Source organism: Lissotriton vulgaris, chromosome 7 (assembly GCF_964263255.1).
Source record: "Lissotriton vulgaris chromosome 7, aLisVul1.2, whole genome shotgun sequence".
NCBI classification, from domain to species: domain Eukaryota; kingdom Metazoa; phylum Chordata; class Amphibia; order Caudata; family Salamandridae; genus Lissotriton; species Lissotriton vulgaris.
The window spans coordinates 386759548-386765547 of NC_141695.1; the positions used below are offsets into that span (position 1 = coordinate 386759548).

Consider the following 6000-nt stretch of genomic DNA (forward strand, 5'->3'; position numbering starts at 1 on the left):
AAAAATAGCGATTACTTAATTTTCGATGCAAATTCTTACAAAAATTCCCATTTTCCTATTTTTTAGTCGTAAACGCTGTTTTTTAGCGATTCACAGCCCCTAGGTCTTTCAGTAACATGTAACAATAATAGTTTGTATACAATAGCTGCTTTAGGTCTGTGTGTCTGAAATAGCCTATATAACGGAGTAGGTGGAGTGAGAGAGGGGGAATCATCAGTAAATGCAAAAGAGGCACGCTGTAATTGCAAAGCATCTGAAATTACAGTATATTCATTAAGACAAGAACCAGGTAATTGAAACCGGGACTGTAATTCACCAAAAGGGTTAACAGAGTTTTGGTGGATTAATTGGTGCACATATATAACTCCCTTCTCCTTCCAATATTTGTAGTAGAACGATTTACCTTTATATTTGAGAAATTAGTTATACCAGATGGTAGAGGATAATAAACATTGATAAGGAGTTAGACCCGTGGTGAGAGTATTGTATAATAAATTCTGCGAATATTTTAAAATCGGATTATTAGATGTAAGAATACAATTTAATATATACACTACATTCTGAAAAGAAAAATCTTTTAACACGGAACGCTCAAAAGCAATCCATCTAGGGATAGGACTGTCAGTGAAATCATAAGCTAAAGCAAATGATTGTTTAATTAAGAAGGCTGAATGATAAGTTTTAAAATTAGGAAAGCGTACACCGCCTTCAGATTTAGGACGCATAAGTTTTGCAAGGGCAATACGTGGGTGTTTCTTATTCCATAAAATTGTGAACAAATAGAGTTAATTTTAGAGAAATAAGATATGGGAATTCAAATGGGTAACATAGATACTATATATAGTACATGTGGTACAATCATCATTTTGATGGTGTTTAACCTACCCCACCATGAAAGAAATAATGGAGACCAAGTAAGGAGGAGTGATTGGATTTTAGTAATTAATACATTAAAGGTATACACGATTGTGGTGGCCAGGGAGGCAGAAACCCAAATACCAAGATATTTGATTTTAGTTGGGCACCAAGCAAAATTGGTATTTGAAAACATATACTGGTAACATAGAGAATTTAGAGGTAAGACTTCTGTCTTAGAGAGGTTTAACTTATATCCAGAAATACTGGAATACAACCAAACCTCATCCATAAAAGGAGGCAGGGAAGACAGGAGATTAGACATATAGATCAATATATCATCAGCATAAACCAATATTTTTGTTTCAATAGAATTATATGAGAAGCCAGAAATATGAGAATTGATTCATATGCGTTCAAGAAAGGGTTCAAGACATAAAACAAACAACAAGGGAGAAAGGGGACAACCCTGTAGCGTACCTCTAGATAAGTAAAAGAACTTAGAGAAGCGGTTATTTACAAAAATACTAGCACGAGGGCAATAGTTTGACATAGGACATAAATGTAGGGCCACAGCCAAACCATTGGAGAGTTTTGAACATAAATTGTCAATTAATACGGTCAAAAGCCTTTTCGGCATCTAAAGATAATGCTGCGAGGGGAGCTTTTAATTTCTTGCCATAGGAAATGATATTTGCAAACATTCTGGCATTGTCTGAAGCTAATCTGCCCTTCACAAATCCAACTTGATCAGTCTTTATTAGCAATGGAATAATATGCTCGAGATGAGATGCCAGAATCCTAGCAAATATTTTACAATCATAATTAATCAATGATATAGGTCTGTAATTTTTACAGAGTGAATGATCCTTATCAGGTTTGGGGATGAAGAATATTAAAGCATCCATAAATGATCAGAGGCTCTGGCATCCTCAACAAAAGAATTGAAAAGTTGTAGAAGTTTGGGGACACAGATAGAGGCAAAGGTAGAGTAAAATTCAACGGAAAGACCATCAGGTCCTGGAGCTTTTGATTTTTTGAGAGAGTTAATAGCATTAGTAATCTCCTGGGATGTAACTTTACCCTCCAATAAACGGAATTCATTAGGTAAGGACGGAGGAGAAGGGAGGCCCATGAAAAAAGTATCCACATTTTGATTAGAGGGATGTGTGTCATCAGTATAAAGTGATTGATAATAGTCATGAAAAACATCAGCTATATTGTTATCAGAGGTCACCAAGGTTTTAGTAGAGTCATTAAAGATGGGTCCAATATGTTTACGTTCAGATTTGATTTTCAAATAATTGGCTACTGTTCTGGCCTCCATGATACTTAGATTTGACTTTAAGAAGAATATTACATGCTTCAACTGTTGTAAGTTTATTAAGTTCGGATTTGGCTTTAATCAACTCATGTAGAGAATTGGGGGAGTTAGATGTAAAATAAGTATGTTCCAATAATTTAACTTGTTGCAATTGATCTGTATATTTTTTCCCATTAGTTTTCTTTTTCCTTGAGATATATGAAATAGTTAAGGCACGAAAAGAGGCCTTAAATGCATCCCAATTATTGGGAACGGAAGTGTCTAATGGGTTATTGTGCATGAAATATTCATTAATAAAAGTAGTGGCATCTTTAATGAAAATAGTGTCAGATAACAAAAAGTTATTCAGTTTCCAACGGCTGAATTTTGGGGAGTTAATGGATAGGTCTAAAACAGCATGAACCGGTGCATGATCAGAAATGAAAATAGACCCAATTTCCGATAGTGAACAGATGGAAGTAAGGATTTGCTAACTAAAATATAATCAATCCTGGACCGGGTTTGATGAACATTAGAAAAAAAAGTATACTCAAGAGAGTCAGGGTTACAAGTTTTCCATACATCATATAATGATCGAGATGTAATGGCCGACTGGATTGCTTTGTGGGATTTATCAGGGTTAAATTTACACTTAGATTGTCAGAGAAGGGGTCAATCCATTGATTAAAATCACCTGCAATAATAATGTTAGGGCAATCGATGAAGGATAGTAAAATGTTAATGTCAGTCAAAAAAGTAGGATCTGATTTTACTGGGCCATAAATATTCAGCAAAACCAGAGTTTTGTTTTGTATAACAACCTTGGCCATTACCCAACGTCCATCATCATCATTTTGTGTAGACAAAATTTGAACAGAAAGCGACTTATGAAATAATATAGCAACACCCCCTTTTTTGCTAGAAGCAGGTGAATAAACAACTTAGCCCTCCCATTGTCTTTTTAATTTGAGAGATTCTGCATCAGTACAATGTGTCTCTTGAAGAAAGAATACCTGAGAATTAAGTTTGGATAAGTGAGAGAGTACCTTTTGTCTCTTGACAGAATGTCCAAGGCCATGTACGTTCCACGTTACAAACTTACACATGAAGGAGGGATGGGAGGGTTATACATAAAAGTTGATAAACATCAGGTATATATCTAAAAAGGAAATGACACCTCATATGTAAGATCAGGCTTTTTAACACCAACGTAAAATCGGTCCTTCTGTATAGAGTAGAAACTTGGAGGACAAAAGTGATTGCCACCAACAAAGTCCAGACCTTCAACATCTGCCTTGGGAAGATCCACCAAATCTGCTGGCCAAACACCATCAGCAACAATGACCTATGGCAGCAGACATTCCAACTCCCTGCTCATGAAAAAAGATGCTGGGCTGAATAGGTCACACCCTCCGCAATCTTGCATCCAAGACCACCAGGCAAGCTCTGACCGAGAACCCTCAAGGGAAAAGGAAACAAGCATTTGCAATGCAATAGGTCTCGTATTAGGAAAGTTTGAGCTATTGGTCTTGTAAATGACAAATTTTTTATTTAGGTTTTGTTTTTGAAAATAGCAAAATGATTAGCTTTGTCATTTACCATGCCAATAGTTATAACTTTCGCAAATGTGACACCTATAGCATTTGTAATGCAATATGTGTTGTATTTACGTGACTGACATGTATTGATATAACAAATAACAATGGTTTTTAATTTTTTTTTAAAATTAATACTTAAACAAAAGTTATTGTAATTTATAATGGCAATAGCTTAAACTTTTGTAAATAACATTTGTGAAGATTATGTTCAGTGTATTTTATTGTGACGAAAATCCAAGAACATATGGCAAATATTAACATCTTTTTGTTACATTTGTAATAAAGCTTGAAACATTGAGATAACATATTTGAACCAGTTGTTGTTGAATGGTTGCACAGATTGATGCTGTGGTGGAGCTCAGTGATGTTGTGGTGCCACTGAGTGAAGCTGTGGTGGTGCTGAGTGATGCTGTATGCTATGCTATGTTTTGTTTTGATATCCTATGTTTTGTTTTGTTATGCTATGCTATGCTGTTTTGTTATGCTATGCTATGTTTTGTTATGCTATGCTATGCTATGTTTTGCTATGCTATGCTATGTTATGCTATGTTATGTTTTGTTATGCTATGCTATACTATGCTTTGTTATGCTATGCTATGTTTTTCTCTGCTATGCTATGTTATGCTATGCTATGTTTTGTTGTGTTTTATTATGCTAAGCTTTGTTTTGCTATGCTATGCTTTGTTATGCTATGCTATGTTTTGTTGTGTTGGTATGCTATGCTGTGTTTTGCTATGCTATTATGTTTTGTTATGTTTTGTTCAGCCATGCTATGTTTTGTTTTTTTAAGCTATGCTGTTTTGTTGTGTTTTGTTATGCTATGTTTTGTTATGTTATGTTATGCTATGTTTTGTTATGTTATGCTATGTGTTCTTTTGCTATCCTATGCTTTGTTTTGTCATGCTATGCTATGTTTAGTTTTGCTATCCTATGCTTTGTTTTGTTATGCTATGCTATGCTTTGTTGTGTTTTGTTATGCTATGCTATGTTTTGTTGTGTTTTGCTAGGCTATGTTTTGTTATGCTATGCTATGTTTTGTTATGCTATGCTATGTATTGCTCTTCTATGCTTTGTTATACTATGTTTTGTTATGCTATGTTGTGTTTTATTATGCTATGCTTTGTTTTGCTATGCTATGTTTTGTTATGCTATGCTATGTTTTGCTGTGTTTGGTATGCTATGCTGTGTTTTGCTATGCTATTATATGTTTTGTTATGTTTTGTTAAGCCATGCTATGTTTTGTTGTGTTTTGTTATGCTATGTGTTGTTGTGTTTTGTTATGCTATGTCTTGTTATGTTATGCTATGTTTTGTTATGCTTTGCTATGCTATGCTTTGTTTTGTTATGCTTTGTTTTGTTATGCTATGCTATGTTTTGTTGTGTTTTGCTATTCTATGTTTTTATGCTATGCTGTTTTACTCTGCTATGCTTTGTTATGCCATGCTATGTTTTGTTTTGTTTTATTATGCTATGCTATGTTTTGTTATGCTATGCTAAGCTTTGTTTTGTTATGCTATGTTGTGTTGTGTTTTGTTATGCTATGCTATGCTATGTTTTGTTGTGTTGGTATGCTATGCTGTGTTTTGCTATGCTATTATGTTTTGTTATGTTTTGTTCAGCCATGCTATGTTTTGTTTTGTTAAGCTATGCTGTTTTGTTTTGTTTTGTTATGCTATGTTTTGTTATGTTATGTTATGCTATGTTTTGTTATGTTATGCTACGTGTTGTTTTGCTATCCTATGCTTTGTTTTGTTATGCTATGCTATGTTTAGTTTTGCTATCCTATGCTTTGTTTTGTTATGCTATGCTATGCTTTGTTGTGTTTTGTTATGCTATGCTATGTTTTGTTGTGCTTTGCTAGGCTATGTTTTGTTATGCTATGCTATGTTTTGCTCTGCTATGCTTTGTTATGCTATGTTTTGTTATGCTATGTTGTGTTTTATTATGCTATGCTTTGTTTTGTTATGCTATGCTATGTTTTGCTTTGTTTGGTATGCTATGCTGTGTTTTGCTATGCTATTATATGTTTTGTTATGTTTTGTTAAGCCATGCTATGTTTTGTTGTGCTTTGTTATGCTATGTGTTGTTGTGTTTTGTTATGCTATGTCTTGTTATGTTATGCTATGCTATGTTTTGTTATGCTATGTGTTGTTGTGTCTTGTTATGCTATGTCTTGTTATGTTATGCTATGTTTTGTTATGCTATGCTATGTTTTGTTATGCTATGCTATGCTTTGTTTTGTTA

At 34.0% G+C, this 6000-nt stretch overlaps 1 pseudogene; it reads left to right on the forward strand.

The window, feature by feature from the left end:
- LOC147701705 (uncharacterized) overlaps window positions 1-3560 on the forward strand; it is a 28862-nt pseudogene extending 25302 nt beyond the window's left edge.
- Window positions 3561-6000: the final 2440 nt, after the last annotated feature.